This window comes from Hyperoodon ampullatus (genome assembly GCF_949752795.1).
Source record: "Hyperoodon ampullatus genome assembly, chromosome: X".
Taxonomy (NCBI): domain Eukaryota; kingdom Metazoa; phylum Chordata; class Mammalia; order Artiodactyla; family Ziphiidae; genus Hyperoodon; species Hyperoodon ampullatus.
Window position 1 is genome coordinate 33,052,748 of NC_136913.1, and position 26,220 is coordinate 33,078,967.

The window sequence follows — 26,220 nt, forward strand, 5'->3', positions numbered from 1 at the left end:
ACTTAACCACTGTAATTTAGTTTCTCTGTCTGTAAAATGAGAGTGACTTAGTACTTACCTCGCTCAAGGTGTCATGAGGATTAAATTAGTCATTGTGCGTAAAGAATTTACAGCAGTTTAAGCGCCATGGAGTTGTTTGATATTACTATTCTTAAAATTATTTTGGCAATACCAATATTGTAGTCATGGAAATTTGTCTACTTTTACAGTTGTTGAGCTATAATGCTGTACACTTGAAACTTATATAATAAAAAAAAATCTATTTTGAGACATGTTTCAAATTTTCTATTTTGAGACAAGTTTCTGGCCTTCAATATGAGAAATCCAGAAGATGGTATGTGATCCAGCCATTTGGACTCGCATAGAATGATTTGCCTGTACAATTGTAAAGGGGATTTTTGTCTGCCAATTTCCTGGGGAACCAGTGAGGTGTGAATGGGAAAGAAGATGCAAATATTTTTTTCACAGCTTTTCATATTTGATGGAGACAGAGCTTTATATAAATATGAGAAATATAGATTTGGGCTTCCCTGGTGGACTAGTGGTTGAGAATCCACCTGCCAATTCAGGGGACACGGGTTCAAGCCCTGGTCCGGGAAGATCCCACATGCCGCGGAGCAACTAAGCCCGTGCACCACAACTACTAAGCCTGCACTCTAGAGCCCACGAGCCACAACTACTGAAGTCCGCACGCCTAGAGCCCGTGCTCCACAGCAAGAGAAGCCACCGCAGTGAGAAGCCCACGCACCGCAATGAAGAGTAGCCCCCGCTCGCCACAACTAGAGAAAAGCCCGCGCGCAGCAATAAAGACCCAACGCATCCATAAATAAATAAATAAATAAATAAATAAATAAATAAATAAATATAATAATAATATAGGTTTGAGGAGACCCAAGTATGAGAAAAAGGTTTTTGCTGCCTGACTCTCCATTTACTTTAAATAAGTCATCAATTCTCAGTTTTTCTATTGATTATTTACTCCCACATCTGAATGTGCAACTTGCTAACAGCAAAGACAAATGCCCAGAATCCAACATAGCACCATTTTGCGGGAGAAGACAATGACCTCCCTGGTGGCAAGTTGATTATAATTAGTTCCTTACATCATTTAGGGAGCAGTGATTTGTCCTTCTACCATTACCACCATCAATGGATGTACAGAATCCCTCACTCATCAACATGGTAGCCACGCACACATTGTAAAATATATTTCACAGCAAAGGAAGTAAAGGAATTTTGTCCTGTTCATTCATTGATTTTACCATGTTTCACAACACACAGAAATAAGCTAAACTGTGAAGAGCCTATGAAGGCTCAGTATGGTGCCCTTGGATGACAACACATTGTGAGTTGGGTGTCTGCACTTAAAGGCTCAGTATGTACTCTGAACAAATGACCAGTATAGGATGCCAACTGTTTCACAGCCAGAATTCCCAAGGTGATGTACCAAGAGGTAGAAATGGAAGTGCCCTCTCTCACTATTACCAGTGATAAGACATGAATAAAAATGTGGCTTCCTGCCACAGTAACTTTGTACTTCCCTGGTTTAGAGTGTTAGTTCCCCCTCCTAAAAGGAATACTTCCACTAGGGTCACAAGAATTCTTCCAGTAAAGTGAAAGCTGAAATTGCCACTGTCCTATTTAGGATTCAGCATTCCAGTTAATGGAAAGACAGAAAGATTTCTCTGTTGGTTCTGTTAGTTGATCCTGATTATTAAGAGGAAACAGTGTGGCTGCTACACAGTTGGATCAAGGTGGATATGTATTAAGTGTGGAATTCAAATGATTCTTCTTTGCAATTCTGAATCTGAATCTAAAAGTTAATGGAAGATATAGCAACCCAATGCAGGCAGAACTCTAAGGATTCTAACCCTTTAGGAATAAAGGTTCTTAGTCACATCTCCAGTTAAACAAATATGACCAGTGTGAGAGCAAAGGAAATATTGACTAAGGAAGACTAACGTTATAAATGCCAACTATGACACTGTGACCAGTTACAGTAATCAAGACTTTAGAATGTAAGCAAGTTTTATTCTGCTTGCTTTTTAAATATATATACCAATTTATGTTTCTTATCTTCTCTTTGCCTACTATTTTCTATAATTCATTGTACGTAAACATCATTTTAGCTTAAAATTTTAAAGTATCAAAGGGAGTTTGTGACTGAGGTAGAAGAGGAAAAAATATCGCCCAGTAATGGACAAAGTTTATTGGGAGTTAGTGTTTCATTTTGGGGATAGAAGGGGAAAGCATTTTCTTTACATCAGATATAGTCACATCATGTTATGGGAAAGCAGGATCTGTTGCTATTTTTTGTCATTTGAAAGTTAAATATGGGCAGTAGGGGTGTGTGCATATTGAATTGTCAAAGGAGTAGACTGTATCAGATTATCTGTGTCAGATCAGCATAAGCCATACCCTGATTTATGCTTGATTCTACATCACAGGGGGAAACTTCAAAACTATATTTCTGAGACTTCACTGACAACATAGTTCAGGGTTAAATTTTGCCAGTAAGAAGAATCCACATGCTATTTGAAAGGCAGAAGTGAAGTAGAAGCCATTATTGCCCAGCACATTAAAAAGAGACTCTTGGGAAATTGTAAACATGAGTTTGCATTAGACTTAGAGTGAGGTCCTGTTAGTCCCTTGCTTTAGTCCTACTGGCAGCTTAGATTATCATCAGTGGCTTCCACTTGATTCTTATATTTCCAGATTTCCTGAAAGCCAGGAGTGTTATTTCTTTGAATTTTACTTCTCCAGCACTTTCGATGATTATTGCTCTAATTCTCTATATTAAACCACTTTCCACTTGAGATGGGTAAGGGGGCATCTCTTCTGTTGACTGATTTCTGATGGATATAGTCACGGATCTATATATTATGCTGAGGAGGAAGGATTTGGAGAGTTAGGAAGGAAAGTCATTGTTTTAAGTCAAAATGATGCTTGAAAAATCCTTCATAAGGTAACACATTAGGAGCCAAAGTATTACCTAAAAGTTCAACATATGATTTTTCCAAAACATGGAAGCAGGTTGCTGCTTCTTTAGTTCAGCACCAGATAAAGTGCATGGCTTGCTTTCAAAAGACATATTATATGAAAAATATATATCTTTAAACACTAGAATCACACTCAATACAGATAGCTATTCACTTTATGGGAGGCATGCCATAACTGGGACCAGCCAAAGTAACAGCAAGAGCCAATTCAGGTTTCTCACTTTATATTTTCTGTAGGCTGTATGTATGTTCACTGACTGGAATGGTGGACTGAATCGCCCACATTATTTGAACTTTTATTCTCTCCCTGTCTCTTATTCTCTCTATCTTTCCCCCTCTCAACTCATCCTCACTATCTTACTATTAATCCTTTCCTCTCTCTCCTAAAAAGATAAAATTGAATTTATCTAAGTTAAATGTATAAGTACTTTATGTTCATTGACTTTCCTTTTGTTAATTGCCCTTCTATCTATGCCCTTGAATCATTCATTCCTAGATATCAATATAAACATATTATAGCCTGGACATAGAATAATTTAACTTTTCTCAGGAAATGTGTCACTCAAATTATACCTTATCCTTTATTTTCAGTTTAACAATTTGAATGAGTTAACAGTTCAACACTGTCATATGTAAATATTTAATAGAATAACATGTAAGACATAGATTTTGAGCTCTCGGTTAGCAATAAAAATTACTTGGAACCACAGGGGGAATACCCTAAAGTGAAAGTGATTTAGAATCACAAATATGCTTATATTTGAGCTTTGGACTGTAGTTCCCATTGCAGCTGTGTCAGTAACTGCAAAGGATCTCAGATTTACATTGTTTATAAGCTAATAAGCTAGCCTATTTTTATTTCATAGATACTGGCATAAAGCATAAGATTCCTGGGTGAGGGATAAATAACTTTATTACTCACAGCACTATAAACAGCATAATCATCACCATATTTATGTCAGTTTTCCTTGCCTAAAGTTCCACAAGGGCAGCACGGATTAGTCCCGACCGTAAGCTTAGTGAACCTGAATCTTTTTATAATAGGCAGTAAGCATGCCCTCCCTTTGGTCTAGATAAAGACCTTGTCATTATTATAGTGGAAAGTAAACCTCTCCTTTGATCCAATGGAAGACACTACATCTTTCTTGCAAGGCTGGTCACTACACAAGCATCCTTGAAGAAATGCAGTCCCTTTGCTCACAAGATATCCAGACACATGAGAGTCCCAGGGAAAATTGTCTCTCAACAGGCTGACTTTGCAGTGTAAGGCTAATCTCTTCATTGTGACTTGCTGCCCTCTGCCTGGGAAATGAATTATCAATGTACTGTCTCCTGAAATATTTTTGACTTGAAGTCTTTAATCAAAGGACTAGAAGAAAACATGCCCCATAATTTTAAATACTGTGAACTCACAGAAATAAAGTCAACAAAGGACCAATAGCTCTGACCTTCACTTCCTGAATACACACACACACACACACACACACACACACACACACACACAAATGGAGGAAACAAAAGAGCTTAGCCAAAATTCACTTTATCCTGAGAGAAAAAAATCCTATTCAAAAATAACCAGATACACAAATTGCCCTTCTCCTGGAACCAGGGTTAATTTTTCTTCCAAAAAACAAGTTATATAATGCACACCAGTCTGACCTCAGGGCAAACCTCTGTTTCTTGGTCCAAAAAAGATGGGTTCGGAAAAAAAAAAAAAAAAAAAAAGATGGGTTCAGAAGAGAGACTACCCTACTCCTCTTTTTTTTGGAAATTAAGTAAAAGAGGTAGATTCTTATTTTGTCCTGGAACTGAGAAAGAGAGAAACAGAGACAGACAGACACAGAGAAACAGAGACAGAGACAAAAAGAGAGCAAAGAGAGACAACAGTGTGGAACCTTGAAAGAACATGCCAGAGCTTTATACAAAGATATACCTGGGTTTCACTCATAGTTCTGCCCCTTACTAGCCATATGCCTTTTATAAACTGAGGTTCTGTGAGCCTCAGTTTTCTTAATTTTTAAATACAGTGCATTCAATAAGTTAGAAATACTTAAATGAAAAACCTAGCCCACACTTGGTATTCAATCAGCATTAGCTGCTAATTACAGGGAGTTGGTAATATATTACTGGAGAAGTCTGGTTAAAGAACTGAGATTCATCCCCATGAGGTGTTAGATAAGTTGTGGAAGTGGATGAGCCCTCCAAAGAAGAGAATATAGATGAGTCAGCATTGCCAGTCCCCAGAGATTAAACAAGAACATTGACGTAGTCTGTGATGTTGGTTGTCCCCAATGAATTCACACCCTTGGTTGTCTTCTCCCTTTGAATCAGGGCTGGATCAGTTTCTTGTTTAAATCAATAGAATGTGGCAGAAGTGATACTATTCCAGTTCTGGGCATAAGACTTGAAAGCTACTAGAAGCTTCTGCTTTTGTGCTCATGGAACCCTGGGAAGGAGTCCTGTGGGAGGTTCCCTATGGAAATAATGTGTAGAAAAGCCATGTGGAGAGGTAGAGGCCCTGTGACTGCAGAGAGAGGGAAAGAGAGAGACCCAGTCATCCTGGTATCTCAGCAGACCCCAGCCTTCCAGGAGCTGGACCTGTGAGGGAAACATCATGGATGTCCCAAGCCACAATCTGGCTGAAGCAGCACAAGAGGTTTCAAGTGAGACCAGCAAAAGAATTGTCGTTTCTCTAGGAGGTGGGTCAAAAAGGATCTTGCTGTGATTTATGTCATAGAGTGTTCTGCCTATGTTTTCCTCTAAGAGTTTGATAGTTCCTGGCCTTACATTTAGGTCTTTAATCCATTTTGAGCTTATTTTTGTGTATGGTGTTAGGGAGTGTTCTAATCTCATACTTTTACATGTACCTGTCCAGTTTTCCCAGCACCACTTATTGAAGAGGCTGTCTTTTCTCCACTGTATATTCTTGCCTCCTTTATCAAAGATAAGGTGACCATATGTGCGTGGGTTTATCTCTGGGCTTTCTATCCTGTTCCATTGATCTATATTTCTGTTTTTGTGCCAGTACCATACTGTCTTGATTACTGTAGCTTTGTAGTATAGTCTGAAGTCAGGAAGCCTGATTCCTCCAGCTCCGTTTTTCGTTCTCAAGATTGCTTTGGCTATTTGGGGTCTTTTGTGTTTCCATACAAGTTGTGAAATGTTTTGTTCTAGTTCTGTGAAAAATGCCAGTGGTAGTTTGATAGGGATTGCATTGAATCTGTAGATTGCTTTGGGTAGTAGAGTCATTTTCACAATGTTGATTCTTCCAATCCAAGCACATGGTATATCTCTCCATCTATTTGTATCATCTTTAATTTCTTTCATCAGTGTCTTATAATTTTCTGCATACAGGTCTTTTGTCTCCTTAGGTAGGTTTATTCCTAGATATTTTATTCTTTTTGTTGCAATGGTAAATGGAGTGTTTTCTTGGTTTCACTTTCAGATTTTTCATCATTAGTGTATAGGAATGCAAGAGATTTCTGTGCATTAATTTTGTATCCTGCTGCTTTACCAAATTCATTGATTAGCTCTAGTAGTTTTCTGGTAGCATCTTTAGGATTCTCTATGTATAGTATCATGTCATCTGCAAACAGTGACAGCTTTACTTCTTGTTTTCTGATTTGGATTCCTAATGAAACTTAAAAGATTTTGCACAGCAAAGGAAACCATAAACAAGACCAAAAGACAACCCTCAGAATGGGAGAAAATATTTGCAAATGAAGCAAGTGACAAAGGATTAATCTCCAAAATTTACAAGCAGCTCATGCAGCTCAATAACAAAAAAACAAACAACCCAATCCAAAAATGGGCAGAAGACTTAAATAGACATTTCTCCAAAGAAAATATACAGATTGCCAAAAAACACATGAAAGAATGCTCAACATCATTAATCATTAGAGAAATGCCAATCAAAACTACAATGAGATATCATCTCACACCGGTCAGAATGGCCATCATCAAAAAATCTAGAAACAAGAAATGCTGGAGAGGGTGTGGAGAAAAGGGAACACTCTTGCACTGTTGGTGGGAATGTAAATTGATACAGCCACTATGGAGAACAGTATGGAGGTTCCTTAAAAAACTACAAATAGAACTACCATATGACCCAGCAATCCCACTACTGGGCATATACCCTGAGCGAACCATAATTCAAAAAGAGTCATGTACCAATATGTTCATTGCAGTTCTATTTACAATAGCCAGGACATGGAAGCAACCTAAGTGTCCATCATCGGATGAATGGATAAAGAAGATGTGGCACATATATACAATGGAATATTACTCAGCCATAAAAAGAAACGAAATTGAGTTATTTGAAGTGAGGTGGATGGACCTAGAGTCTGTCATACAGAGTGAAGTAAGTCAGAAAGAGAAAAACAAATACTGTATGCTAACACATATATATGGAATCTAAGGGGAAAAAAAAGGTCATGAAGAACCTAGGGGTAAGAGGGGAATAAAGACACAGACCTACTAGAGAATGGACTTGAGGATATGGGGAGGGGGAAGGGTAAGCTGTGACAAAGTGAGAGAGTGGCATGGACATATATACACTACCAAACGTAAAATAGATAGCTATTGAGAAGCAGCCGCATAGCACAGGGAGATCAGCTCGGTGCTTTGTGACCACCTAGAGGGGTGGGATAGGGAGGGTGGGAGGGAGGGAGACGCAAGAGGGAAGATATATGGGAACATATGTATATGTATAACTGATTCACTTTGTTATAAAGCAGAAACTAACACACCATTGTAAAGCAATTATACTCCAATAAAGATGTTAAAATATATATATATACAAGATGTTTACCCATTTTAACAAATTTTTCAATTAACCGACCAACTTTTGGAGGCATTCATATTGAATAAAAGGGTTCTATTGTGTGGGTGAATTGCAATAAATAAGGAAAACTTAAAAAAAAAAAAAAAGAATTGTCCGGCTGAGTCCCAGTCATCCACAAAACAGTGAGAAATAAACATTGTTTTATAAGCCACTAAGTTGGACCAGTTGGTTACACAGCAACAGATAACCAAAACAGACAAGAAAATGCTACATTAAATTTGTCTGTAGTCCATCTGGCCCCAGTGGTTTTCTGCAGGGGACAAATTTTAGGAGCATCATAGTCCTGTCCATAATATTATTCTCAAAAATAAATGATATGTTAGCATCCTCAATTTCCCCATTATATATGTGATTTGCAGTGTATCTAAACCATTCCTGAATCTATGTGTATCTTTCATATGCATAACTTCGGGGCATAAATGTTACATATATTTAGAAACTATCATAGTGATTGTCCATCCTATAAATTGTTTTCAAAGAAATTATTTTAAATGCTAAGCAATAATTACATTTTGCCTTTTAAGCCAACATTCTCCAAAGAAAAAGCAAGGGAGAGAAATGGAAAGAAAATTAGATAATATATCTGTAACATTTCACTAAACTATTCAATATCTCATGATTCATACAACTGAATTCAGCTCAATTTCTTATTGATCTTCTAGGATTCAAATAATATCCATGATGAAAGGCAGTTTGCCTACTTTTGCGGAACTTCTCAATTTGTTTATTTAGCATATTATTAGTGGTAAATTCCATCTAAGATAATTTTAAGGTATATACATTTAATCAGTTCTTAATCCTCTTGCCCTAACTTCAGGGAAGGGAAGCCTCTCCCCATTTACAGGAGTCCATGCTATTGCAGAGATGTAGGTTTTTATTCTATGATTTCTTTGACTCTTTTTTAAACCTTTACGTACAAATATGTGGCTGGAGATGGGGAGGACCAGGGTAGAATGAGAAAGAAAAGGGTTAGAAAAGATGAGGATACTAAGAGCAGTTGATTTTGTCCTGAGATTTATTTACTGAGAATGGCCTGGGCTGAGAAGTTAGGATGTGACTCAGTGCGGGGTAGTTAGGAAGGAAAGCTAGAATTTCTGTGGTCCAGATACACATGTGAACCAAAGAGAGGATGAAAGAAGCCAGAAGTCTGGTGGACAGTTAGGTAGTAGGTGTGCATGTGGTGTCAAAGAACAAGGCCAACAGTGAGTCAAAGACCAAACCCATTCACTCTGGTGTCAAAAGGCAAACGTACCAACGAATAAAGAAGGGCTGATGGTCACTGATGGAGAGAGTCAAGAGATTAGTAGAAACCCAAGTAATAAATAAAATGAACTAAAATTAACTAGGGAAGATGAAGCAAGAGAAGAGACGGCTCTCCTGCTGAACTTTCTGACTCTCACTCTACTCTCTCATTAGTTCTGGGCCCCACGCACAGTTTCCACTTTTGACTGACTGGCTTTATAAAGGGAGTATGGTATGACTCAGTCTCTCAAGTGTTTTGTTCAGCTTTCATGGTAATAGACTCTGAGGCTTGGAATGCCCTGTCAAATGCTTATTTTTAAGGGCAATAGAGCGCACTGCTGGTGGACAAAGCAGTGTCATAGAAGCACTTGCTCGCCCTGCTCAGCCTCAGCACAAGAAATCATCCTTTGTTCCTTCCAAAATGAGGATGAATGGTGTTTTGAATTGGAATGAATTTTAAAAAATCATACTTTATATTCCATCCAAAGATGAAATTAAATCACAACGGAAAGGTATCACACCATCAGCCAGAGGTGCAATCTAAAATCAGGTCTCAAGACTTGCTCCTTTTAATAAGTGAGAAAAGCTACATTTTCCCCAGCAGTTACAGTCTCAGACCCAAGCATGACAAATCTGGGAGGGGAGGTCATTTCTTAGTCTTTAGCACATGGCTTGACCCAAAGTCTAGACACCTCCAAGGAGCTACCCATGGGGAGGAAGAAACTATACATATCATGTGTCATGTGTTTAAGTGTGCTTGGAGAGAATTTAGATGGTCACCATGACAACTGCTAGCCGAGGAGAATTTTTAGTAGTGGGGGTACAGAAATCATTAAACACCACATGCATGGGGTCATGTTAGTCATATGGCCAAGTGGACCTAAAACAACTTGACTCCATTTATTCCCATTGTAAAGCCGTTTTATCTCAGTCTTACAATAAATGTCAACAGCAAAGAGCTCAATGGCAGTTACTACACAAATATCTTTGCAGATAATCTTGCTTCGTTCTTTTCCCAGCTTCAGACAAACATTTCAAGTGTGGCTTTGCTTAACTCAGCATAATTAAGAAAAAACACAACTTATTAGTGAAAGCCATTTTTGCATCTCTCCCTTCAAAAGTGTTTTTGCTCAACACTTTGTCACTTCCTTCTTGTTAAGGAAGGCTATGAATATCACGTTTCAAAGTTGTTGCCTGGTTTAACAAAAGATAAACTGTAAGAGAATTTATTCACTTGCTGATCCAGCTGAGGAGAGAGGCAGAGAGAGAGAGAACGTAATGTTGAAATTCCTAATGACTTCATTAAAAGCCCTTTTGTCCCATCTTCAAAAGTAAAACTCCATATACAAAATACACATGGTAGGAATTAATCCTGAATGCTGTATATCAAATTCCAAAGCAGTGGTGAATCATTCTCATTTTCCTCTCATTTCCTTCCTTTCCTACTCATATTGGACTCCCAAATCTCTGAATGCCATTCTATAATAAGTTACATACATACTACATGCACTTTTGTAATTTTTCAATAGAGTATACTTCACAACCTCTTCTGAGTTACTTTTGGTTAACACCCAGTCTCAGCTGCGTGGAACAGTATGCTGTTTGATGGATGAATTCCATATAAGCTGCAGCAACCTCCATCTCCCCTTCCTCGTGTACCAGCCTCTCTCCCCTTCACTATGGAATGCACTATGGAGTTACATATTCTGGGATATACATGTCAACCCTATTTACTGTCTTATGTTTATGTCAGAGAAGAAGCTTTGTATTAGAAGTATTGAAGGAGGGATAGCAATCAAGCTGGTGTCCTAAATGAGATGCTGGGACTCTCTGGATGGGAGACTGGATGGAAGGCTAGAATTGAGGCTTAGAATAGGAGATGACAGAGAACTGGAATAGGGGCCAAGATGGGTTCTTACGGAATCTATAACCAGTGGATTAGAGGTGGAGTAATGAGGTTAGTCAGAGGGATATTTGAGCACAGAGACAGAAGTCAACTGGGGACTCACACACCCAGGCCAGAGAAGAGGGTAGTTCAGAGGTCTACAGGTTGAGTTTAGTATACAGAATCCTTTTAAGCAAAAGCCAGAATCAAATGCTTGCATCCCACAAAAAGGACCTTTATTTTCCAGTGGCTACAAAGGCTGAAGAACATCACTGTACTGAACTGGCTGGTAATTATCAAGACAAGACGATTATTGTTAAAGGACTAGATTACTGGCTGGGTGCTACCCCTTCAGATGAAAGAGCCTGGAAACACAGGGTATTCTCTTAAATTAGTTATCTGAATAATATGAGACAGCTACAGTTATTTACCCATTCCGTGAATTGCAAAATTCCTAGTGTTCATTGCTGTTATGAATATACATTTTAAGCAGTTCTCTGTGATGAACTTCAGTGGAAATTACAAGGAGTGAGATCCAGGGCTTCCCTGGTGGTGCAGTGGTTGAGAGTCCGCCTGCCGATGCGGGGGACACGGGTTCGTGCCCCAGTCCAGGAAGATCCCACATGCCGCGGAGTGGCTGGGCCCGTGAGCCATGGCTGCTGGGCATGCGCATCTGGAGCCTGTGCTCCGCAACGGGAGAGGCCACAGCTGTGAGAGGTCCGCGTACCGCAAAAAAAAAAAAAAAAAAAAAAAAAAAAAGGAGTGAGATCCAGTGACACTTGGTTGATTATGAAAGCACCAGGCCCTTTGTTGCTTAAGTATTATCTATATTATGTCATGATCCCAGTGAACGGACAACACCCATGGCACTCACTGGCCAGGCCATGATTCATCTTTCTGATTACCCATTGTTGCCCATGGTGTTATCCTTTCCTGGACTCGAAATATCACAGTGACTTTATATGTTTCCATCTATAGTATCTAACTGCACATTATATCTAAATAAAACCTTTTAGTCTGAACTCCCAGGCCCTTCATGGTGTGACATCAGCCTCCCCTCCCCTCCCCATTACTATGACAATGACATAGTAATTGTCATTATCATCATCATCATTATCATCATCATTTCTAACAGTTATTCAGCATTTATTATTCACCAGACTCCTTTACATAATGTCCTTATTCATCATAACAATGCTATAAAGTGGGCTATATTATTGTTCTTAGTTTACCAGTAGGGCCTTAGTGACATTAAAAACCTTCCCCCAAACAGCACAGTGTGTAGTGGAGCTGGGATCTATACCATGTCAGTCAGCTTTGAAACCTAGAGGTCTCATTGGAAATGCATTGAAAACACAAGGATGATCTTTATAATACATTTATATATTTAGCCAATTTTCTATTTTATTTTATTTATTTGGCTGAATTAGGTGTTAGTTGTGGCACACGCATGGGCTCTTTGTTGCGGCATGTGGGCTTCTCTCTAGTTGTGATGTGCAGGCTCCAGAGCGCGTGGGCTCCCTAATTGTGGCGTGAGGGCTCCAGAGCACATGGGCTCAGTAGTTGCAGCCTGCAGGCTCTCTAGTTGTGGCACACGGGCTTTAGCGCACGCGGGCTCAGTAGTTGTGGCACACGGGCTTAGTTGCCCCACAGCAAGTGGGATCTTAGTTCCCCAACCAGGGATCGAACCCACATCCCCTGCACTGGAAGGCAGATTCTTAACCACTGGACCACCAGGGAAGTCCCCCTCTAGCCAATTTTTAAAGCAACAGGAACTACGGAGTGTCATAGAAAATTAACGTTAAAAATTATAAACAAAGATGTATAAATCAGGATATTCTGATATAGAATAATCTTGCACAAAGATTGAAGGAATATGGACAAAGAAAGAACTTATTGTCAGGCACTATGGTACCAAAAAGTTGTTTTGTGGTGTATGCAGTTCCAGTTAAAATTCTAGGAATCCCATTGGTTTCTGACCAGCAAACTAGCTTTTGAAATAAGAAATTTATTGGGGTGCATGTATCTTTTCAAATTAGTATTTTTGTTTTTTTCGGATATGTACCCAGGAGTGGAATTGCTGGATCATATGGTAGTTCTACTTCTAGTTTTTTGAGAAACCTCCATACTGTTTTCCACAGTGGCTACACCAATTTACACTCCCACCAATAGTGTACGAGGGTTCCCTTTTCTCCACATTCTCACCAACATTCCTTATTTGCATTTTTTTTGTGTGATAGCCATTCTAACAGGTGTGAGGTCATATCTCATTGTGGTTTTGATTTGCATTTCCCTGATGATTAGTGATGTTCAGCATCTTTTCATGTGCCCGTTGGCCACCCACATTTCCTCTTTGGAAAAATCTCTATTCAGTTCTTCTGCCCATTTTTAAATCAGGTTGTTTGGTTTTCTGATGTTGAGTTGTATGAGCTATTTATATATGTTGTATATTAACCCATTATAAGTCATATCATTAGCAAATATTTTCTCCCATTCTGTAGGTTGTCTTTTGGTATTGCTGATGGTTTCCTTTGCTGTGCAAAAGCTTTTGAGTTTAATTAGTTCCCATTTGTTTATTTTAGCTTTTATCGCATTTCCTTTAGGCGTCAGATCCAAAAAAATATTGCTATAATTTATGTCAGAGAGTGTTCTGCCTATGTTTTCCTCTAGGAGTTTTATGGTTTCTGGTCTTACATTTACATCTTTAATCCATTTCAAGTGTATTTTTGTATATCATGTTAGAGAATGTTCTAATTTCATTCATTTACATGTAGCTGTCCAGTTTTCCCAGCACCACTTATTGAAGAGACTGTCTTTTCTCCATTGTATATTCTTGCCTTCTTTATTGTAGATTAATTGGCCATAAGTGCATGGGTTTATATCTGGGCTCTCTATTCTGTTCCATTGATCTGTTTTTGTGCCAGTACCATACTGTTTTGATTAATGTAGCTTTGTAATATAGTCTTAAGTCAGGGAGCATAATTCCTCCAGCTCTGTTCTTCTTTCTCAAGATTGTTTGGCTATTCAGGGTCTTTTGTGTTTCCATATAAATTTTTAAATTATTTGTTCTAGTTCTGTGAAAAATGCCATTGGTAATTTGATAGGGATTGCACTGAATCTGTAGATTGCCTTGGGTAGTATGGTCATAGCAGCATTATTTACAATTGCCAAGATATGGAAGCAACCTAAGTGTACATCAACAGATGAAAGGATAATGAAGACGTGGTATATAGAGACAATGGAATACTACTCAGCCATAAAAAAAGAATGAAATGTTGCCATTTGCAGCAACATGGATGGACTTGGAGGGCTTTATGCTAAGTGAAATAAGTCAGACAGAGAAAGACAAATACTGTATGATATCCCTTATATGTGGAATCTAAAAACTACAACTAGTGAATATAACAAAAGAGAAGCAAATTCACAGAGAACAAACTAGTGGATACCAGTGCAGTGAGGGAAGGGAGGAGGGGCAATATAGGGGTAGGGGATTAAGAGGTACAAACTATTAGATATAAACTAAGCTACAAGGATATATTATACAACATGGGGAATATAGCCAATATTTTATAATAACTATAAATGGAGTATAACCTTTAAAATTTGTGAATCACTATATTGTAAGTCTGTAACATATAATATTGTATATCAACTATGCTTAAAAAAACAAGAAATTTATTTTGGACCTCATTTCTCTATATATCATTTGGACAAATTCTTTTCATTAATTGATAACAGATAAAGAGAGCTCCTACCCTCATATTCTCTCTTTTTCCCCACCCTTTCCTTTTAGAAACCCAACCTAGATCTTTCACTTGACCTTCTCTTGGGGCTGGTTCCCTGAGTGCCAACATACAGGATACTCCTTAGGAATGCTTACTTCTTAGGAATCTAGGTTAGGATCCCATTCAATTGGCCTTTTCTTAAACTTTCTCCCAAAGAACACACATGCAGACATCTTCCTACCCCTAAATCTTAGGAATCCTGCATCAGATGCCCTTTCACCATGCCTTTTCTGATCTGTGATTCCTTGAGTGCACATAAGGTGGCCACTTCCTGTATGCTCTTCTTAGGAGTCCAGTGTAGGATTCCCTTTCATGTGGTCTTCTCTGGGGACTAATTCCTCGAGTGCACACATGCTGGCCTATTCAATCGCTTTTCTCTTATAAATCCTGCATAGGATTCCCTTTCACTTGGCCCTCACTTGGGGCTGATTCAACTGCTGAGCTGCATCTCCGTGGCATGGAGAACAGAGAACTTGGAATACAGTTAGTGCTTTTCTGTTTTACAGCCAACTAGAATTGTTTACATAGTAAATCTTGATGGCTTTTTGCATAGGGAGGAGCCCCAAACGTCCTGGTGTTTTTGCATTCCCAGGAAGCAATCCTCTTATTTTATGCAGCACCCACTGACATCTCATTCTGAAAATTTGAGATCTGGATCTCTCTTGCTTGGTTAAGAACCCATCTAGTTCTTCTCTCTGCCTTAGGAATACTTTCAAAATTCAATTCAGGATGCCTAGAACTCAAATTCTAGAGCCCAATTTCTAGTTGTATGTGATCTACAATGTCTACTCATGTCAACAAGTCTCAGAGGACAGAGACAAGGAGGTTCATTATAATAAATCAGGGCAGTCTTTGAGTATCCATCGAGTTGTGAGTAGTTTGGTGAGTTATGAGAGGCTGGTTCTACAGAAATAGAGATCCTTATCCTGTAATTGCTATGGAAAAATACAACTGTGAAATACTGGGGAAAGGGTAAGCAGGATATACAAATAAAAACTGACCTCAGCCAGATTTATTCTAGGAGATCCGTTGGCTCATCTTCCTTCTACCACATGGCCTTGGCAGCCTTTGAAACAATCAAAGGTAGAGGACTGGCATGAGACAGTACCTCTAACATGCAGGGTACAAACTATGCTATTTGTGAACTCAAGCCTTCTTGATTCAGGGCTTTTTTTTTAACTTTTTTCCCCTCTTCTTCAAAAGACATTTTTGAAGCAAATGGATAGCTTGTTTCAACAAGAAATGGGATCATTACTTTGCCAGCTGATGACAGTGTTCAAGGTCAGTTTCTCACTAGTAAAAGAAAGCCAGCCCCTGCAGACATCAATGTATCACTTCAGAGGACTCAGAAGTTACGAGGAAATCACAACCCTGCCAAGCAAACATGCAAACTATGGAAGTGCACAGCTACATCATTCTGGAGATAAAATTGGAGCATATGTGTGATGATCCATTTCCTTCTCCATGTAACAGGAAGCAGTAATTTTTTCTAGTTGTAACTGTACCAGAAACAGCGCTCTTCACATGCTAGGGGTACAAATAAGGTCATAGTGGTTTTTTTGTTCATATCAGCACTGCAAGGTTATCCATCCCTCCCCCTGTGGGCTCATCACCAGCATCATCCCACTTCTAGCGTATGGACCAGAGACCACATACTGGAATATTGTATTCTGTGGGAACTACCTCATGTTTGGAGTTGAAACCCAAATATAAATTGAGGAATTCTGCATCCACTACTGGAAGCAGATGCTAGTCAGCTCACAGCAAAGCCAGAGACTAATGCCCATGCACGGAAATCTGGGGAGACCATTCCCAAACCTCTATTGTCATGCCAAAGTGACTCACTATAAGCAGAACACAGAGGACCAGATTTGACTCCAAACTATCTCCACCTCAGAGTGTCACTGTTAAAAATCAGGTGGTTTGAACAGTCCCATGTCATTCCTGTTTACTGATACAGTAATACTTTTGCTGGTTTGTTTTTTCTTTGAGTTCCTGTTGTTAGTTGGAGGTGAGGAGGGTATGAGAGTGTGGAAATAAAATGCTCCCTCTCCTCCCACTGTCACGATCAGCTGTGATTACCACATATAAACTACGTTATAACCTACGTTATAACCTGTTATTTTACTATTAATATGCAGCCATTAATCTCAGAGCCATCCCATGTGGTGTTTGAGTTATTTAGTCATAGGAAATGTTTAGATTCAACCTATTTTGCTTGGAACTCCATGCATCAGAGATACTGGCTGGTTGTTTACCAAACCCATTTCCATTTCTTCACAGTCACCTTTTCTGACCTCCCTTGCAACAGGTGAGGCCATGTGGATGAAAGTGATGAACACCAACCACTTTCAGGTCCAACACAACAAAATATCTCTTGATCCTCCACTTTCCTATGGCAGACAGGAGAAGAAAAAAAAAAAAACAGCAGGAGAACCTGAAGTCCTCTGTGGCAGCAGTGCTATAAGAAGGAAGAACCTGGATTTGGAATAATTCCATCAAAGGCCACCTATCAAACACCCATGTTAAACTATTGCATAAGCCAGCACTCGATCGGTATTATATTAAGCCACTGAGATTTGGGAGCTGGTCATTGGTCATTACAGTCGTAACCTTCCTGGTCTAATACCTCCTGGTAATTTAAGGCCAGATTAAGCCTTAGTTACCACTCCAAATTCCTTTCTACTGCTCTCTGCCCAGTTCATTTATAAAAAGATTTCTAAGAATGTGGGATCCCAAATGAGGAGTCATATCTTTTATAGGATGGATAGATAGATAGATAGATAGATGTAGATATACCAAACAAACTTTTTGGCCAACCCAGTATATGTTTTCTCTGAAGAATATTTGGCTCCTTTACTAATTTGTCTATGTCTTTCCTGAAAACTGCTTCTTCCTCCAAAAAGTATAGGAACCACAATTTCTGTGGCTGAATACTTCATCAGTTACTTAGCTGAAGTAAATCTAATTCTCTCTGGAAGATTGTACTTTGAAGTCCAAAAATTACTCCAGTTAAATTTGTGTGACATATAAGATCACAGTAATACACACACACACACACACACACACACACACAAAGTACCATAAATGAATGTTGATAAAAACATTAAACTTCAGTATCAGATCCACAAAGATTGCAGATATTGGAATTATCAGACTCATGTTTAATATGATTAAAGAAATAAATTATCATGATTATGACTATGACAAATTCTATATTGTTCGGCAAATATATATCTCCCACCCCTATATGTGAATGTATATGAGGATGTTTGTTGTCTCTGGGCTAGGCTACTGAAACATGACTGAGAATTTTTACTGCTTCCTCCTTGAAAAGAGAGTACTTCCGTATCTCCATCCCACTGAGGCTGGACTTGGTCACATGGCTTGCTTTGGCCAAAAGAAATATGTGGAAGTAACAAGTTGCCAGTTCCAGACCTAGGTCTTAAGAGGCATTGTGCGTTTCCACCCAAACTTTGGGAAAATTTAGATTTCTTCCATGGGAAGAATATGAACTAGGTAGCCATTGCCCCTTCAACCTGTGTCCAAAAATGATACACAGGGCAAGACCTCAGTTTGACACACAGCCTGAAGCAGAGCTTTTTCTAATCACACAAAGGCATTGTATCGGCTAGCAATTGTATTGTTCACATCATTATTCTTTGAATATGTTTGGCGATTTTATATATAATGTGTGATAGTAACGGTGATGATGATGATAATGATGATGATAAAAGCAGACATCTTATATATTTCAATAGCTATTGAGTCCATATTCTTTCATCAGTGCGTAGAATTTGAGGAATTTTAGGATAAGTGGAGAAATCAGTCAATCTGTGTCAACAGCTATTTTATCAAAAGGAATAGAGAGGAATACTCTGTGTATTAGTCCCCACCAAGGAAAGGATGAAAGTGACTATGATTATGTCAGCACAGCTCTCAGTTTAGCAGGGAAAATCATCTATCCATTTGGTGAGACTGTTTTAGATAGTTGTGGTTTTAGAGTGTACATTTCCAAGAGAATTTACATAAAGGTATCTGTGGTACTCCTGGGTCAATGTTCCAAGAATGAAAAAATAAGTATATTTCCAATGCTTACTTAAAATAAATAGAATGGATGTGTTCCTATGTGTATGTGAATACATATGTGGACCTTTATTTTCTCTGAGCTAGGCTACTGGAATATGGCTGACAGTGTTTACTGGTTCTCCCTTAAACAGTTTCAGCTGTCTTTTAGAAACTGACAGATCAGGGTTACAGTCTGAAAATAAATATTCTTCTGGAACACTGTCAGGAAATGAAGGAAATTTGATGACCCGAGTTTTGCCCACACAGCATTGCTGGGTAGTGACTTTCCCCTGAAAGTGCAAGTCTGTCAAACCCTAATTGCACTGCACAGTTCACACTGGAGGCCTTTGGATGGCTATTCCTCATTTCTTCTCATACCAGTGCTCTGACTCCAAATTAGAAAAGTTTCTCTTTCTCTACTTAAAAACTGATTTTCTTAACTTGATATAGAGACAGTCATGGTTTTAAGACTGATTTTGAAAATCTAGGAAACAAGTGACAAACTGCATTTATTCTACAGTATCTGACCATACGGTGCATAATGCCATGTATTTACTTCTACCCTTGGCATCAACATGCTTCCTTACCATCATCTGTCTTCTGACTGTACACAGAAGTTAGCTTTGTGACTGTCAGTGGGTTTGTATAATCAGAGGTACAAACTGCAAAGTGAAATGTAAGTCTTCAAGAACAAAACAATGAGAATTGTGTGATTAAAATTAGTTTGTAGGATAATCTTGAAATCAGCAGGAAAGGTTATAATTGATGCATACATAGTATGACCTTGGACCTAGATAACTTGTGAATTTTTAAAAATTAAGCATCAATTTGAATATAATTCAGTTTTTATATTTTTTTATTATAAATATATCTAACAAAACTTACCATTTTCACCATTTTATATATTTTTTTTTTAAAGGAAGAGAGCAACCAAATCAATAAATCTACCAGTGATAATAAAGTCTACACACTAAACTAAGATAAACATAAAACTAGAAACAAATTAGATGCAGAAAACAAACCCCCAAGTCTACAGTTGCTCCCAAAGTCCACCGCCTCAATTTTGGGATGATTTGTTGTCTATTCAGGTATTCCTCAGATGCAGGGTACATCAAGTTGACTGTGGAGATTTAATCAGCTGCTCCTGAGGCTGCTGGGAGAGATTTCCTTTCTCTTCTTTGTTCGCACAGCTCCCGGGGTTCAGCTTTGCATTTGGACCCGCCTCTGCATGTAGGTCGCCTGAGGGCATCTGTTCTTCACTCAGACAGGACAGGGTTAAATTAGCAGCTGATTAGGGGGCTCTGGCTCACTCAGGCCAGGAGGAGGGAGGGGTACGGAATGCGGGGCGAGCCTGCGGTGGCAGAGGCCAGCATGACGTCGCACCAGCCTGAGGCGCACCATGTGTTCTCCCAGGGAAGTTGTCCCTGGATCACGGGACACTGGCCTTGGCGGGCTGCCACCCGCAGTCTCTGCCCGTGAAGGGGCTTCCTAGTGTGTGGAAACGTTTCCTCCTTCACGGCTCCCTCCCACTGGTGCAGGTCGCTTCCCTATCCTTTTATCTCTGTTTATTCTTTTTTCTTTTGCCCTACCTGGGAACATGGGGAGTTTCTTGCCTTTTGTGAGGTCTGACGTCTTATGCCAGCGTTCAGTAGGTGTTCTGTAGGAGTTGTTCCACATGCAGATGTATTTCTGATGTATCTGTGGGGAGGAAGGTGATCTCCGTGCCTTACTCTTCCACGATCTTGAAGGTCTCCTCAATATTGCCTATTTCTGATGAGTTGTATACTTGCCCCTCATGTAGTGAATTTATTTATTCCTAATAATGCTTTTTACCTTATGATTTATTTTGATATTAACATTAATGGAGGGGCTTTCTTTTGGTTAGAAAATATCTGCTATGTATTTCCCACTTTTTTAACTTTAATACTTTTGTTTCTTTATATGCATGTTTACTCTTTTTTTAAATTTTTAAATTTTATGTTATTTATTTTTTGTACAGCAGGCTCTTATTAGTCATCAATTTTATACACATCAGAGTATACATGTCAATCCCAATCTCCCAATTCATCACACCACCACCTCCATCCCCCTGCTGGTTTCCCCCCTTGGTGTCTGTACGTTTGTTCTCTACATCTGTGTCTCAGTTTCTGCCCTGAAAACCGGTACATCTGTACCATTTTTCTAGGTATCACATACATGCATTAATAAACGATATTTATTTTTCTCTTTCTGACTTACTTCACTCTGTATGACAGTCTCTAGATCCATCCATGTCTCAACAAATGACCCAATTTTGTTCCTTTTTATGGCTGAGTAATATTCCATTGTATATATGTACCACAACTTCTTTATCCATTCGTCTGACGATGGGCATTTAGGTTGCTTCCATGACCTGGCCATTGTAAATAGTGCTGCAATGAACATTGGGGTGCATGTGTCTTTTTGAATTATGATTTTCTCTGGGTATATGCCCACTAGTGGGATTGCTGGATCATATGGTAATTTTACTTTTAGTTTTTTAAGGAACCTCCATACTGTTCTCCATAGTGACTGTATCAATTTACATTCCCACCAACAGTACAAGAGGGTTCCCTTTTCTCCACACCCTGTCCAGCGTTTGTTGTTTGTAGATTTTCTGATGAGGCCCATTCTAACTGGTGTGAGGTGATACCTCATTGTAGTTTTGATTTGCAGTTCTCTAATAATTAGTGATGTTGAGCAGTTTTTCATGTGCTTCTTGGCTATCTGTATGTCTTCTTAGGAGAAATGTCTATTTAGATCTTCTGCCCATTTTTGGATTGGGTTGTTTGTTTCCTTAATATTGAGCTGCATGAGCTGTTTATATATTTTGGAGATTAATCCTTTGTCCGTTGATCTGTTTGCAAATATTTTCTTCCATTCTGCGGGTTGTCTTTTCATCTTGTTTATGGTTTCCTTTGCTGTGCAGAAGCTTTGAGGTTTCATTAGGTCCCATTTGTTTATTTTTGTTTTTATTTCCATTACTCTAGGAAGTGGATCAAAAAAGATCTTGCTGTGATTTATGTCAAAGAGTGTTCTTCCTATGTTTTCCTCTAAGAGTTTTATAGTGTCTGGTCTTACATTTAGGTCTCTAATCCATTTTGAGTTTATTTTTGTGTATGGTGTTAGGGAGCATTCTAATTTCATTCTTTTACATTTAGCTGTCCAGTTCTCCCAGCACCACTTATTGAAGAGACTGTCTTTTCTCCATTGTATATCCTTGCCTCTTTGTCATAGATTAATTGACCATAGGTGCGTGGGTTTATCTCTGGGCTTTCTATCTTGTTCCATTGATCTATGTTTCTGTTTTTCTGCCAGCACCATATTGTCTTGATTACTGTAGCTTTGTAGTATAGTCTGAACTCAGGGAGTCTGATTCCTCCAGCTCTGTTTTTTTCCCTCAAGACTGCTTTGGCTATTTGGGGTCTTTTGTGTCTCCATACAAATTTTAAGATTTCTAGTTCTGTAAAAAATGCCATTGGTAATTTGATAGGGATTGCATTGAATCTGTAGATTGCTTTGGGTAGTGTAGTCATTTTCACAATATTGATTCTTCCAAACCCAGAGCATGGTATATCTCTCCATCTGTTGGTATCATCTTTAATTTCTTTCATCAGTGTCTTATAGTTTTCTGCATACAGGTCTTTTGTCTCCCTAGGTAGGTTTATTCCTAGGTATTTTATTCTTTTTGTTGCAGTGGTAAATGGGAGTGTTTCCTTAATTTCTCTTTCAGATTTGTCATCATTAGTGTATAGGAATGCAAGAGATTTCTGTGCATTAATTTTGTATCATGCAACTTTACCCAATTCATTGATTAGCTCTACTAGTTTTCTGGTGGCATCTTTAGGATTCTCTATGTATAGTATCATGTCATCTGCAAACAGTGACAGTTTTACTTCTTCTCTTCCAATTTGTATTCCTTTTATTTCTTTTTCATCTCTGATTGCCGTGGCTAGGACTTCCAAAACTATGTTGAATACTAGTGGTGAGAGTGGACATCCTTGTCTTGTCCCTGATCTTAGAGGAAATGCTTTCAGTTTTTCACCACTGAGAATGATGTTTGCTGTGGTTTTGTCATATATTGCCTTTATTATGTTGAGGTAGGTTCCCTCTATGCCCACTTTCTGGAGAGTTTTTATCATAAATGGGTGTTGCATTTTGTCAAAAGCTTTTTCTGCCTCTGTTGAGATGATCATATGGTTTTTGTTCTTCAGTTTATTAATATGATGTATCACATTGATTGATTTGCATATATTGAAGAATCCTTGCATCCCTGGGATAAATCCCACTTGATCATGGTGTATGATCCTTTTAATGTGTTGTTGGATTCTGTTTGCTAGTATTTTGTTGAGGATTTTTGCATTTATAGTCATCAGTGATATTGGTCTGTAATTTTCTTTTTTTGTAGTACCTTTGTCTGGTTTTGGTATCAGGGTGATGGTGGCCTCATAGAATGAGTTTGGGAGTGTTCCTTCCTCTGCAATTTTTTGGAAGAGTTTGAGAAGGATGGGTGTTAGCTCTTCTCTAAATGTTTTATAGACTTCACCTGTGAAGCCATCTGGTTCTGGACTTTTGTTTGTTGGAAGATTTTTAATCACAGTTTCAATTTCATTACTTGTGATTGGTCTGTTCATATTTTCTATTTCTTCCTGGTTCAGTCTTGGAAGGTTATACATTTCTAAGAATTTGTCCATTTCTTCCAGGTTTTTCATTTTATTGGTATAGAGTTGCTTGTAGTAGTCTCTTAGGATGCTTTGTATTTCTGCGGTGTCTTTTGTAACTTCTCCTTTTTCATTTCTAATTTTATTGATTTGAGTCCTCTCCCTCTTTTTCTTGATGAGTCTGGCTAATGGTTTATCAATTTTATTTAACTTCTCAAGGAATCAGGTTTTTGTTTTATTGACCTTAGCTACTGTTTTCTTTGTTTGTATTTCATTTATTTCTGCTCTGATCTTTATGATTTCTTTCCTTCTGCTAACTTGGGTTTTGCTTGTTCTTCTTTCTCTAGTTCCTTTAGGTGTAAGGTTAGGTTGTTTATTTGAGATTTTTCTTGTCTCTTGAGGTAGGCTTGTATAGCTATAAACTTCCCTTTAGAACTGCTTTTGCTGCATCCCATAGGTTTTGGATCATTGTGTTTTTGTTGTAATTTGTCTCTAGGTATTTTTTGATCTCCTCTTTTATTTCCTCAGTGATCTCTTGGTTATTTAGTAACCAATTGTTTAGCCTCCATGTGTTTGTGTTCTTTACATTTTTTTCCCTGTAATTCATTTCTAATCTCGTAGCGTTGTGGTCAGAAAAGATGCTTGATATGATTTCAATTTTCTTAAATTTACTGAGGCTTGATTTGTGGCCCAAGATGTGATCTTTCCTGGAGAATGTTCCGTGCACAGTTGAGAAGAAAGTGTAATCTGCTGTTTTTTGGATGGAATGTCCTATAAATATCAATTAAATCTATCTGGTCTATTGTGTCATTTAAAGCTTGTGTTTCCTTATTAATTTTCTGTCTGGATGATCTGTCCATTGCTGTAAGTGAGGTGTTAAAGTTCCCCACTATTATTGTGTTATGGTCGATTTCCTCTTTTATAGCTTTTACCAGTTTCCTTATGTATTGAGATGCTCCTGTGTTGGGTGCATATATATTTATAATTGTTATATATTCTTCTTGGATTGATTCCTTAATCATTATGTAGTGTCCTTCCTTGTCTCTTGTAACATTCTTTTATTTAAAGTCTATTTAATTTAGATCACTTGTGATTTTTAAAAAATTAAGCATCAATTTGAATAGAATTCAGTTTTTATCATTTATTTTTTTATTATAAAATATACCTAACAAAATTTACCATTTTCACCATTTTAAATGTACGGTTCAAAGGCATTAAAGTACACTCATTGCTGTACAAGGATTACCACTCTCTCTAGAACTTTTTCATCTTTCCAAACTGTAACTCTGTATCTTTAAACAATAACTTCCCATTCACTCTTCATCACAGGCTTTGGCAACCACAATTCTACTTTCTGTCTCTATGAAGTTCATTGCTCTAGGTATCTCATATAAGTGGAATTGTACAAGATTCACCCTTTTTTCTTTTTAATTTTTATTTATTTATTTATTTATAGCTGTGTTGGGTCTTCATTTCTGTGTGAGGGCTTTCTCTAGTTTTGGCGAGCAGGGGCCGCTCTTCATCGCGGTGCGTGGGCCTCTCACTATCACGGCCTCTCTTGTTGCAGAGCACAGGCTCCAGACACTCAGGCTCAGTAACTGTGGCTCACGAGTCCAGTTGCTCCGCGGCATGTGGGCTCTTCCCAGACCAGGGCTCGAACCCATGTCCCCTGCATTGGCAGGCAGATTCTCAACCACTGCACCACCAGGGAAGCCCAAGATTCACCCTTTTGTGACTAGCTTATTCACTTAGCATAATGTCTCCATGGTTCGTTCATTCATCTATGCTGTAGCATGTGTCAGAATTTCATTTCTTTTTGAGGTTGAGTAATATTCCATTGTATGTATATATTTACATTTTGTTTATTCATCCGCTGATGCACATTTGGACTCTCCACCTTTTGCCTTTTGTGAATAATGGTTATATGAACATAGGTGTACAAATGTCTGTTTGAGTCCCTGCTTTCAATTTTTTTGCATAAATACCCAGAAGTGGAACTACTAGATCATATGATAATCATAAGCTGAATTTTTTGAGGACTACCGTGCTGTTTTCCACAGTGACTACACAATTTTGCACGCCCACCAGCAATGCATAAGGATTCCAATTTCTCTACATCCTTACCAATAGTTGTTTTTTTTCTTTCTTTCTTTCTCATGTTCTTTCTTTCTTTCCTTTTTTTCTTATACTGCAATCTTTCTCTTTTTCATATGCAATCTTAATGGATGGTAACTGGCACCTCATTGTGGAGTTGATTTGCATTTCCCTAATGATTAGTGATGTTGGGCATCTTTTCATGTACTTATTGGCCATGAATATCTGTATATCTTTTTTGTAGACATGGCTTTTCAAACCCTTTGTCTATTTTTAATTGGTTTTGTTGTTGTTGTTATTGTTGAGTTGTAAGAGTGATATATTTTATATGTTAATCCATTATCAGATATATGGTTTGTAAATATTTTCTCCCATTCTGTGGATTCTCTTTTCACTCTGTCGATAATGTCCTTTGATGCATACATTTTAAAAATTTTTGATGAAGTCCAATTTATCATTTTTTTTCTTTTGTGGCTTGTGCTTTTGGTGTCAAATCAAAGAAATCATCACCAAATCCACTGTCCTGAGGATTTTTCTTATAAAAGTATTATATTTTTAGCTCTTATGTTTAAGCCTTTTATCCATTTTGAGTTAATTTTTGTTTATGATGTGAGATAAAGTTCCA